This window comes from Mustela lutreola, chromosome 5 (genome assembly GCF_030435805.1).
Source record: "Mustela lutreola isolate mMusLut2 chromosome 5, mMusLut2.pri, whole genome shotgun sequence".
Taxonomy (NCBI): Eukaryota; Metazoa; Chordata; class Mammalia; order Carnivora; family Mustelidae; genus Mustela; species Mustela lutreola.
The window spans coordinates 44,710,500-44,724,268 of record NC_081294.1 but is presented as its reverse complement, the minus strand read 5'-3'; positions in this window follow the sequence as shown (position 1 = coordinate 44,724,268).

Below are 13,769 nucleotides of genomic sequence, written 5' to 3'. Positions count from 1 at the left end.
CTCATTGTTTACCTTTGCAAGTAACAGCAAGAAATCAAGAATTTTAGTTTTCTGTCTTTTGTAGTACAGAAAGGTGTGGATAAACTTGGGGAGGCCAATTCATACTGCATTCCAGAGAAGCTCAACTTGAAAACCAACATGGCACAAATTTTTATGCAGAGAACCATTGAGGCATGTGAATCTAAGCATCACTTTTTCCCCATGCCTAAAGGCTAGATTGGTTTTATCACCTCTCTCCTTAAAATTAACTTGTCTCAAGGTCTGCAAAACAACTGAATGATGAATTTCTGTGGGGTTATTGTGTATTGGATATTACTGATTAATGAATGTAGGTTATAATATAAATTATGATTTGATCCTTCATAGTGAACACCTGTACTTCTTGCTGTCAGAATCCATTCCACTTTCTTCTGACAACAGAAAACCCAGTTTTCATTTCAGAAGCTACACTGCCCAAGCCCTCAGTCCACATCCTTGGGATTCCATCTCTGCAGGGGCCAATGAGTCATGATGCATAAGCCAATCAACACATGGATTTCATCTAGATTGTTTGGATTGATTGATTTCCCAGGGATGGGTATATGATCCAACTTGGGACAAAAGAGATAACCCTAAGCCTCTGGTTGGCACTGCAGAGGAAGACAGCCTTCCTTTCCATTTTCTTAGAGCTACAAAGGTCTAAGCATGGAAATATTGAGGGACACTACATGGTGAGTACCTTCCTGAGGGTGACACCAATATGGAGGCAGTGAGACAATCAAGTGGGAAGAGACTACACCCTAGATCCAGCTGTGTCTGATGCCAGTATATCCCTAAACTTCCCAGTTATGTTAGCCAAGAAATCCCCAGCCTTTTTATTTCTGCCTAAGCCAATTTCAGTTGAGTTTCTGTCTCCTGCTCTGACAATGCCCTAATAATACATCATCTAAAAGAAATTTTCTCTTTCAAAGTAGATTGTGTCTTTACTCAGAGAAATAAATTTCTGCTGGTGAAAATCTGAGCACAAGGTCATACCAGTGTGGGAACTATATTTCAGTCCTTTTAAATCATGTTGTATGTGTGACCAAATACTTGTCTATGAGTAGATATGAGGAAAATAAGATATTGTGGCTTAACAGCTGGCAGAATAGATGTTCACAGACCACAGTTCTAGTTCTGACCCTATAAACAACTTTCTCTATGATCCTGTTCAAGTAGTTGTAGCTTTCTGAACCTTAGCACTTTGCTTTCCAAAATTGGGTTTAAAATATGTGCTGTCTCAGGGCACCTGGGTGGCTCAGTGGGTTAAGCCTCTGCCTTTGACTTGGATCATGATCTCAGGGTCCTGGGATCAAGCCCTGCAACAGGCTCTCTGCTCAGTTGGGAGCCTGCCTCCCCCTCTGCCTGCCTCTCTGCCTACTTGTGATCTCTCTCTCTCTCTCTCTCTCTGTCAAATAAATAAATAAAATCTTAAAAAAAAATACTTGCTGTCTCAAACTGCCAGTTGAGGCTCAAATGAAACAATATATGGCTTGGACCTATGTGAAAATAAGAGACCATATAAGCAAAATACATGGTCTAGAAAAGGGGTCATCAAACTATGGCCCACAGGCCAAATCTTGTCTGCCACTTACTTTTGTAAAGAAAATCTTACTGGAGTAGCCATGTTCAATCATTTAACTATCATCTGTGGCTGTTTTTATGCTGAGGGGAGAAATTCAGTAGAAACTCTATGGTCTACAAAGCCTAAATATTTACTGTCTGGGCCATTATGATAAACTTTGCTGACCTTCTGTCCAGAATTAGGACAACCCTTTTAACACTAAAGAGAGAAGCTCTCATACCTAACCAATATGTTCTGGGAGATTAGTGGGTATTCACTTTGTTCTTTGTTTCTACTCTTTTCAACTATGGTTTTAATGTCATCAACACTGAAAAACTGAGCAGTATGGAAAAATGAAAATGGGAGCAATTCAAAAAATGTTCTTTTTAAATATGCATTGCACACAGCTGTTGAACTAAAATTTGATTATTATTCTATTGGAACAAAGACATTTTGGACAGCTAGATTAGTGCTTTAAAATACATGCAAAAAATGTCTCAAGTTGGAATCCAAAGAATAACTTCTGCTTTGTCAGCTCGTGTGTGTCGCATCAGCTGTTTGCATGTGGTTGGGCAAGTTGAATCAGTTGCTCAAATACTCTTGTCCTCCGGATTTTACAAAGGGAAGGGTAGAATAATGGTATTTGTCCTTTAGGATGGGTCACTTAACACAACTACTCTGCATCGTGTTCATTCGTCAGTGCGAAGTTACTTATTGAGAGTGATATATAGGCCTGGCACTGTGCCAGGCGGTGTAGTTAAGACATTTGATAAGACAGAATGATTGCTCCTGATCCTTGATCTCATGGCACTTAAATTCTATTGGGGAATGTAGTTTCATTTAGTTTCTGCTTGGCTCTGACATGCCATTGATTAGTTTTTACTTAAATACACTAGCAACAGGGAGCATATTTCTTTGTTGAATAGATGTAATTATCAGAGAATTTGTTATTATTATTGCAACTGTATTATTATTATTATTATTGTTATTAATACAAAGTAAAGTTCCTTGTAGTATCCTTCTGACAGTGCACTCATAGCATCACAGATCCTTTCAGCTTAATTTTTCACATAACAGCATTTCACATAGTGAAAATGTTCTCATGGTCCATCGCTCATCTCCAAGTTAAGAAACCCATAATTCTTCTGACTGTAAGTTTCAGTCTTTTAGTTGAAAGTGTACTAAATGCTAACCCATGTTATTTCCATTCTAAACTATCCTATATAAAAGTTGAGATTTGCAACAAAAGCCTTGTGATTAATCGCTGTGAGGTAGAGATTAATTTATTTTGCCCCTAAATTTGATAGGGGTAATACATAACAATTCCTTATTAGGGTGTATTCTAATTCCAAGAAATTCATCTGATTATTCACTTTAACTGCGAAAATTGGTACCAGTTAGTAGCTTGAAAAATTGAATTGGGATATAGAAAAAGTTTTGGTTTTCAGAAATTTCAAATTAATGAAATGTCAGATAACATATCTTTTTGCTACTTTAAAGTTTATCTTGAAAGTGTTTTGAGTTGGTTTGTAAATGACCTCTTATGACAAGCAAATGAATGCATTCTAGGTAATATTATCCCACAAGAAGAAAAGGCATAGTCTCTCAATTCTCTAAGTATATACAGAAGTCCTAATCTTCTCAGCCTTTACATTATTTAAAATGATTTATTGGTTTTTAAAATAGCACACATCTTTAGAAACTGTACCACTGCATCTAGGAGCAGATCAAATGATTCTTTTATTCCCACACTACCCACCAGGAGTACTTCCTCTTCTGTTTAATTTTTGCCTAATAGGGCAGAATGGAATCACTGCCATGAACCAGATTTCAAAAGCAGTTATGATGAAATGCTCTGACCTTACAACATGGTTAATCTCATAGACTAATAATGTGAAAGAGATGCCAGAATGGCCACCCCATCATCCTGATCATTACCCTCATCCCCAAAAGATCATTGAACTTACCTACACTTGCCCTCCCAAACAAGCGGAAGTTGGATAATGTTTCAGCTACTTAACAAACCAACACAGAATTTAATAGCTAAAAATAGCATTTATTTTCTCATGAATCAGCAATATGGGTAGGGCTCAATAGAGACTGCCCATTTATGCCCCACTTGGATTCAGCTGGGTAGCTTAAAATCTGAGAGGTGAAAGCAACAAAAGGCTTGCTCACTTTTCTGTCTGGTGCCTCTAGGGGGAAGGGGCAAGCAGCTGGGGACTGGAATGTGTGGGTCTCCTCTCTCACTATATAGTCTCGCCATGTGATTTCTCTAGCATGACAACTTCAGGGTGGCTGGACTTCTTATCTGCTCTCTCAGTGCTCCCAGGTACATGTCCTAAGAGGGAGAGCAAGGAAGAATCTCTAATATCCTTCATAGCTTAACATCAGAAAACTTGCAGCATCATTTCCATTGTACTTACAATCCCATCCAGATTTGAAGGGAGAGAACAGGTTATCTCTCTCTCTCTTTTTTTAAATTTATTATTTATTTATTTTCAGCATAACAGTATTCATTATTTTTTTCACCACACTCAGTGCTCCATGCAGTCCGTGCCCTCTATAATACCCACCACCTGGTACCCCAACCTCCCACCCCCCCACCACTTCAAACCTCTCAGATTGTTTTTCAGAGTCCATAGTCTCTTATGATTCAGCTCCCCTTCCAATTTACCCCAACTCCCTTCTCCTGTCTAACTCCCCATGTCCTCCATGCTATTTGTTATGCTCCACAAATAAGTGAAACCATATGATAATTGACTCTCTCTGCTTCACTGATTTCACTCAGCATAATGAAAAGTTGGGTATTCATACTTTCTGATGGAGGCATAATTCTCCATAGTGTATATGGACCACATCTTCCTTATCCATTCGTCCGTTGAAGGGCATCTTGGTTCTTTCCATAGTTTGGCGACTGTGGCCATTGCTGCTATAAACATTAGGGTACAGATGGCCCTTCTTTTCACTACATCTGTATCTTTGGGGTAAATACCCAGGAGTGCAATTGCAGGGTCATAGGGAAGTTCTATTTTTAATTTCTTTTTTTTTTTTTTTTTAAGATTTTATTAATTTATTTGACAGAGAGAGATCACAAGTAGAAGGAGAGGCAGGCAGAGAGAGAGGGAAGCAGGCTCCCTGCTGAGCAAAGAGCCCGATGCGGGACTTGATCCCAGGACCCTGAGATCATGACCTGAGCCGAAGGCAGTGGCTTAACCCACTGAGCCACCCAGGCGCCCCTATTTTTAATTTCTTGAAGAATCTCCACACTGTTCTCCAAAGAGGCTGCACCAACTTGTATTCCCACCAACAGTGTAAGAGGGTTCCCCTTTCTGCACATCCCCTCCAATACATGTTGTTTCCTGTCTTGTTAATTTTGGCCATTCTAACTGGTGTAAGGTGATACCTCAATGTGGCTTTAATTTGAATCTCCCTGAGGGCTAGTGATGATGAACATTTTTTCATATGTCTGATAGCCATTTGTATGTCTTCATTGGAGAAGTGTTTGTTCATATCTTCTGCCCATTTTTTGATGTTTGTCTGTTTCGTGTGTGTTGAGTTTGAGGAGTTCATTATAGATCCTGGATATCGACCTTTGTGAGGTGATGGGAAAGTGTTCTCTTCTTTCAGTAGAGGAACCTGGGATAATGACAGAGTTCAATGTGTTCATTTATTGTCTCACTGCCTGATAGGCAGGGTCTTGAAACCATTATTTCATGCATATCATTTATTAGAGCGTACTTAGTAGTTTCATGTAGGAGGGCAGATTTGGTCCCTCTTACTCCATTTTAGTCAGAGGTAGAACTCTGAAGTTTGTTTTTGTGAAATTCATGTTCATGGAATGGTTTTGAGTGGCCCTGTCCTATTGCAGGTGAATCACAGATGAAATAACCTGCTCTCCCCCTACCATCCCGAATCTTTTCTCCTGCTGGCTCAAAGCTGTTCTGAGGGAATGTTTCCAGAAACTTGGGTTTCCACCTGGGATCCATAATTTGCCCTGCCTGATGTTATGAGGCTATAACCACAGCTCTTGAGAAGGAATTCTTAAACGTTGTCACTGTCCTGTCAGGCTACAGATCTTCACATGCTGGCATTGTCATTATTAGCTCTATATGATTTAATGTCATAGAAGCACAAGTCTCAGACAAATAATCAGTAGAGTATCTAGAAAGGCTAATGTGATAATTTCCCACCTCCCTCACCCACACACATTTTTTATGGAGAAAAATTGTTTCTGCAGTTTTGTGGCAAAGGAAGGCACTCTCAAGATCATTGTAGTTGAGAAGGTGGTGAATATAGAGGTGCAGTTTTACCTCCCCTTCTGCTTCCTTTTTCATTCTATTTGGTATTTTATTCTAAGTGATTGGGACCAACCTATGGTACAGCCTCCAATCAGGAATTACTGCTTGATGGAAATATTGAATGGGCTTCTATCCAGGGGCAGTATTCGATTTCTCAAAGCCCAAGTATTATCCATGGGAGTCCGTGGTGTTTCTTAACAGTGGTGGCCACCTGCTGCTCTCTCTCTCTCTCTCAAGTCTCTTGGGCTACCCATCCCAGACTTCGGCTCCATGGGAACCCAGTATGGTATATTGACTCCCTGACTCTGCAATAGGGCTGCTTATCGTTCAGTTGTGAAACATGGGATTCAAACTGTGAAGATATAATCCAATCCTCTTTTTAGGAATGGGGAAATGGAGGTTTAGGAAGAAAAAGGGATATGCCCAAGTCACAGAAAAATGTTCTGACTAAACCAAAGACATAATGTAGCATACCTGCTCCTAGCCAACTTCAATACTATAGACACCAAGACAAGCTCTGTAGAAAATATCAGATGATTGGTATTATTTGCACCTGTCCCTAGCCTCTTCCTAGGATTATGGAATGTGAAAACAATTCTTTGGTAGACTTCCTTACAAAGGAATTTAACCAAACCCCTAATTCAATACCTTTTTCAGTCTTCCTGATGAGTTTCTTTGCCAAAACTCTCAGATGCTATAATAAATAATTATGGACAATAGCAGGAAGACAATAACAATCTTTTACATTAGTACATGAGTATATACTTAAAATTTTTTAAAATTTAAATTCAATTAATTAACATATAATGTATTATTAATTTCAGGATAGAGGTCAGTGATTCATCAGCCTTATATAATACCCAGTGCTCATTACATCATGAGCCCTCCTTAATGTCCATCACCCAGCTACCCCATCCCCCCACACCCTCCCTCCAGCAACCCTCAGTTTGTTTCCTAGGATTAAGAGTCTCTTATGGTAAACAAGTCAAGCAGAGAGAGTCAGTTATCATATGGTTTTACTTATTTGTGGAGCATAACAAATAGCATGGAGGACAAGGGGAGATGGAGAGGAGAAGGGAGTTGAGGGAAATTGGAAGGGGAAGAGAACCATGAGAGATTGTGGACTCTAAAAAACAATCTTAGGGGTTTGAAATGGTGGTGGTGGGGTGGGAGGTCGGGGTACCAGGTGGTGGGTATTATAGAGGGCATGGATTGCATGGAGCACTGGGTGTGGTGAAAAAAATAATGAATACTGTTATGCTGAAAATAAATAAAAAATAAATTTAAAAAAATAAATAAAATGGTAAAATTAGGGGCACCTGTGTGGCTAACTGGGTTAAGCCTCTGCCTTCGGCTCAGGTCATGACCTCAGGGTCCTGGGATCGAGCCCCGCATCAGGCTCTCTGCTCAGCAGGGAGCCTGCTTCATCCTCTCTCTTTGCCTGGTGCTCTGACTACTTGTGATCTCTGTCTGTCAAATAAATAAATAAAATCTTTTTAAAAAAATGGTGAAATTAAAAAAAAAGACTCTCTTATGGTTTGTCTCCCTCTATAATTTCATCTTGTTTTATTTTTTCCTCTTTTCCTATGATCCTCTGTTTTGTTTCTTAAATTCCGTATATCAGTGAAATCATATAATTATCTTTGTCTGATTGATTTATTTCACTTAGCATAATACCCTCTAGGTCCATCCGTGTTGTTGCAAATGGCAAGATTTCCTTTTGTTTGATAGCTGAGGTAGTATTCCATTGTGTGTGTTTGTATTTTCTTTATCCATTTCTCTGTTGAAGGACATCTGGGCTCTTTCCGTAGTTTGGCTATTGAGGACATTGTTGCTATAAACATTGGGGTGCATGTTCCCCTTCGGATCACTACATTTGTATTTTTGGGGTAAGTTCCTACTAGGGCAATTTCTGGGTTATAGAGTAGCTCTATTTTCAACTTTTTGAGGAAACTCCATACTGCTTTCCAGAGTGGCTGCACCAGCTTGCATTCCCAGTATAAGAGGGTTCCCTTTTCTCTGCATCCTTGCCAACATCAGTCATTTCCTGACTTCTTAATTTTAGCCGTTCTGACTGGTGTGAGGTGGTATCTCATTGTGGTTTAGATTTGTATTTCCCTGATGACAAGTGATGTGGAACACTTTTTTATGTATCTGTTAGCCATTTGGATGCCTTCTTTGGAGAAATGTCAGTTCATGTCTTCTGCCCATTTTTTTATTGGATTATTTGTTCTTTGGGTGTTGAGTTTGATATGTTCTTTATAGATTTTGAATACTAGCCCTTTATCTGATAAAACATTTGCAAATACCTTCTCCCATTCTGATGGTTGTTTTTTGTTTTATGTTTGACTATTTTTTTTTGCTGTGTAGAAGGTTTTATCTTGCTGAAGTCCCAAAAGTTCATTTTTGCCTTTGTTTCCCTTGTTTTTGGAGATATTTCTAGCTAGAATTTGCTAAGGCCAAGATCATAGAGGTTGCTGCCTGTGTTTTTCTCTAGGATTTTGATGGATTTTCTATCTCACATTTAGGTATTTCTTTTTTCTTTTTTCTTTTTTTTTTAAGATTTTATTTATTTGTCAGAGAGAGAGAGTGGAAGAGCGAGCACAGGCAGACAGAGTGGAAGGCAGAGTCAGAGGGAGAAGCAGGCTCCCTGCGGAGCAAGGAGCCCGATGTGGGACTCGATCTCAGGACGCTGGGATCATGACCTGAGCCGAAGGTAGCTGCTTAACCAACTGAGCCACCCAGGCGTCCCATTTAGGTATTTCTTCCATTTTGAGTCTATTTTTTGTGTGTGGTCTAAGGAAATGGTCCAGTTTCATTCTTCTGCAGATCGCTGTCCTGCTTTGTTCTATCTGTTCTATCCATCTGCCTATATTCTCTTTTTTAAAAAAATTTTTTTCTTTCAGTTTTGGCTGTTTTGGATTTGTTTAGTGTATATTTCTCTGGGGTTGTTTTTGCCATTTTAATATTTTGTTCTCTTGTTGATCTATTCTTCTCTGGACAGAATGACAAGATGGAATATCTCACCTCCAAAAGGAGAACAAGGTGCAGTACCGAATGCCAGGGACCTAGTCAGCATGGACATACGTACAATGTTAGAACTAGAGTTCAGAATAACAATTATAAAGATACTAGCTGGGCTTAAAAAAAAATAAAGGGCATGAGAGAATCTCTTTTTAGAGAAATAAAAGAACTAAAATCTAATCAAGTCAAAGTAAAAAGGCTATTAATGAGATGTAATAAAAAATGGAGGCTCCAACTGCTAGGATAAATGAGGCAGAAGAGAGAATTAGTGATATGGAAGACAAAATGATGGAGAATAATGAAAATGAAGAAAAGAGAGAAAAACAGCTACTAGATCATGAGGGGAGAATTTGAGAGATAGATGATACCATCAAGTGAAACAATATTAGAGTAATTGGGATCCCAGAAGTAGAGGAAAGAGAGAGAGGGTCAGATGGTATATTGGAACAAAGTATAGAACTTCCCTACTCTGGGGAAGGAAATAGGCATCTAAGTCCAGGAGGCACAGAGAACCACCCCCACAAAAATCAATAAAAATAAGTCAATGCCGTGATACATAATAGTGAAACTTGCAAATCTCAGAGACAAAGAGAAAATACTGAGAGCAGCTTGGGTAAGCAACCTACAAAGGTAGAAAGATTACACTGGCAGCAGATCTATCCGCAAGCCAGAAAAAACTATATGATTTTATTTTATTAAAATTTTGTTTAGTGAACATACAATCCAGTATTTGTTCTTGGACTAGAATTCAGTGATTCATTATGTGCATACAATACCCAGTGCTCATTCCAAGGGCCCTCTTTAATGGCCATCACCCATCTAGCCCATCCCCCACGCACCTCCCTTCATCAACCCTCAGTTTTTTTCTCTACTGTTAAGTGTCTCTTATGGTTTGTTTCTCTCTCTCCTTTTATTTTTTCCCTTCATCTGTTTTCTTTCTAAATTCTTTCTAAATATTATTCAGTGAAATCATATGGTATTTGTCTTTCACTGGCTGACTAATTTCACTTAGCATAGTATTTTCTAGCTTCATCCATGCCATTGGAAATGGATGAGTAATATTCCATTGTACATGTATACATGTATTCTTATCCATTCATCAGTTGATGGACATTTGTGCTCTTTCCATAGTTTGGCTATTGTTGACAGTACTTCTATATACATAAGGGTGCATGTAACCCTTCAAATCTGTAGTTTTGTATCCTTTGGCTAAATACCTAGCAGTGCAATTGCTGGATTATAGTATAGTTTTATTTTTAACTTTTTGAGGAACCTCCATACTATTCTCTAGAGTGGTTACACCAGTTTGCATTTCCACCAGCAATGTAAGAGGGTTCCACTTTTTCCATATCCTCGACAACACCTTTTGTTTCCTATGTTATTAATTTTAGCCATTCTGACATGAGTGAGGTGGTAGCTCATCATGGTTTTGATTTGTATTTCTCTAATGATGAGTGATATTGAACATCTTTTCATGTGTCTGTTAGCCATCTGGATGTCTTCTTTGAAAAAGTGTCAATTCATGTCATCTGCCTATTTCTTAACTGGATTGTTTTTTTAAGGTTTGAGTTTGATTAGTTCTTTATAGATTTTGAATCTCTTTATCTGATATGTCATTTGCAAAGCCCATTCTGTGGGTTGCTTTTAGTTTTGTTGATTTTTTCCCTTCACTTTGAAGAATCTTTTTATCTTGATTAAGTCCCAAAAGTTCCTTTTGCTTTTGTTTCCCTTGCCTATGGTGATTTGTCTATTAAGAAGTTGCTATGGCTGAGGACAAAGAGGTTTCTGCCTGTGTTCTCCTCTAGGATTTTGATGGTTCCCTGTCTCACATTTAGGTCTTTCATCCATTTTGAATTTATTTTTGTGTATAGTGTAAGAAAGTGGTCCAGTTTCATTCTTTTGCATGTTACTGTCCAGTTTTTCCAACCCTATTTGTTGAAGATGCCATCTTTTTTTCCATGGGAGATTCTTTTCTGCTTTGTCAAAGATTAGTTGACCATATAGTTGTGGGTTCATTTCTGGGTTTTCTATCATGTTCCATTGATCTATATATCTGTTTTTTTCTGCCAGTACCATCCTGTCTTGATGCTTACAGCTTTATAATATAGCTCGAAGTCTGGAACTGTGATGCCTCCAGCTTTATTTCTCTTCAGGATTGCTTGGCTATTTGTGGTGTTCTGTGTGGGTTCCATATAAATTTTAGAATTGTTTGTTCTAGCTCTGTAAAAAAATGCTGGTGGTGTTTTGACAGGAATTGCATTAAATGCATAGATTGCTTTGGGTAGTATAGACATTTTAAAAATGTTTGTTCTTCTAATCATGAGCATGGAATATTTTTCCATTTCTTTGTGTCCTCTTGAATTTCTTTTATAAATAGTCTATAGTTTTCAGAGTGCAGATCTTTTACCTCTTTAGTTAGGTTAAAAAAATGGTTTTGGTGCAATTGCAATAGGATTGATTCCTTGATTTCTTTTTCTGCTGCTTCATTATTTGTGTATAGAATTGTAACAGATTTCCACACATTGATTTTATGCCCAGCAAATTTGCTGAATTTATCTATTAATTCTGGCAATCTTTTGGTGAAGTCGTTCAGGTTTTCTACTTAGAGCGTCATGCCATCTGCAAATAGTAAAAGTTTGACTTCTTCCTTGCCAATTTGTATGCCTTTTATTTATTTTTGTTGTCTGATTTCTGTGGCTATGACATCTAATTCCATGTTGAATAACAGTGGTGAGAGTGGACATTTCTGTCATATTCCTGACCATAGAGGAAACACTCTCTCCACATTTAGGATGATATTAGCTGAGGGTTTTTCATATATGGCCTTTATTATATTGAGATATGTTCCCTCTAAACCTACTTTGTTGAGGGTTTATATCATGAATGGATTTCTATACACCAGTAATGGGGCAGCAGAAATAGAAATTAGGTTGTTGATCTGATTTGCAATCACACCAAAACAATAAGGTACCTAGGCATAAGCCTAACTAAAAAGGTAAATCTCTGTACTCTGAAAACCGTAGAACACTTAAAAAATGAATTGAAGAGGACATAAAGAAATGGAAAAATTTTCCATGCTCATGGATTGGAAGAACAAATATTGTTAAAATGTCTATACTACCCAAAGCAATCTGTGCACTAAGCAAACCCTATCAAATACCACCAGTATTTCTTTTTTTAAAATTACTTATAAAACAATTCTTTTTTATTACTTATTTTTACTAACCTATAATGTATTATTTGTTCCAGGGGTACAGGCCTGTGAAATGTCAGACTTACACACTTCACAGCACTCACCATAGCATATACCATCCCCAATGTCCATAACCCAACCACCTTCTCCACACCCCCCTCCCCACAGCAACCCTCAGTTTGTTTTGTGAGATTAAGAGTCTCTAATGATTTGTCTCCCTCCTGATCCCATTTTGTTTCATTTTTTCCTTCCCTATTCCCCAAACCCCCAACTCTGCCTCTCAACCTCCATGTGTAAGGGAGATATATGACACTTGTCTTTCTCTGATTGACTTATTTAGATAAGCATAATACCCTCTAGTTCCATCCAAGTCATTGCAAATGGCAAGATTTCATTTCTTTTGATGGCTGCATTATATATATAATATATGTATATGTATTATATAATAATATATATACATATATATACATATACAATATATATACATATAATATATAATATATACATATATATGTATATATAATATATATATCCATATAATATATTATTGTATAATATGTATATATATATAATATATATATCTCACATCTTCTTTATCCATTCATCTGTTGAAGGACATCTAGGTTCTTTCCATAGTTTGGCTATTGTGGACATTGGTACTATTAACACTATAAACATTGGATCACTATATTTGTATCTTTAGGGTAAATACCCAATATTGTGATTGCTGGGTTGTAGGGTAGCTCTATTTTCAATGTTTTGAGGAACTTCCATGCTGTTTTAGAGAGTGGCTGCACCAGCTTGCATTCACACCAACAGTGTAGGAGGGTTCCCCTTACTCTGTATCCACTCCAAAATCTGTCATTTCTGGACTTGTTAATTTTAGCCATTCTGATGGGTGTGAGGTGATATCTCATTGTGGTTTTGATTTGTATTTCCCTGATGTCGAGTGAGGTGGAGCACTTTTTCATGTGTCTGTTGGCCCTCTGGATGTCTTCTTTGAAGAACTGTCTGTTCATGTCCTCTGCCCATTTCTTTTTTTTTTTTTTTTAAGATTTTTATTTATTTATTTGACAGAGAGAGAAATATCACAAGTAGACAGGAGGAAGCAGGCTCCCTGCCGAGCAGAGATCCTGATGCGGGGCTCGATCCCAGGACCTTGAGATCACGACCTGAGCCAAAAGCAAAGGCTTAACCCACTTAGCCACCCATGCACCCCTGCCCATTTCTTGATTGGAGTATTTGTTCTTTGGGTGTTGAGTTTGATAAGTTCTTTATACATTTTGGATACTAGCTCTTTATCTGATATGTCATTTGCAAATATCTTCTCCCATTCTGTCAGTTGTCTCTTGGTTTTGTTGACTGTTTCCTTTGCTGTGCAAAAGCTTTTGATCTTGATGAAGTCCCAATAGTTCATTTTTGCCCTTGCTTCCCTTTCCTTTGGTGATGTTTCTAGGAAGAAGTTGCTGCAGCTGAGGTCAAAGAGGTTGTGGCCTGTGTTCTCCTCAAGGATTTTGATGGGTTCCTGTCTCACATTTAGGTCTTTCATCCATTTTGAGTCTATTTTTGTGTGTGCTGTAAGGAAATGGTCCGGTTTTATTCCTCTACATGTGGATGTCCAATGTTCCCAACACTATTTGTTAAAGAGACTGTCTTTTTTCTATTGGAC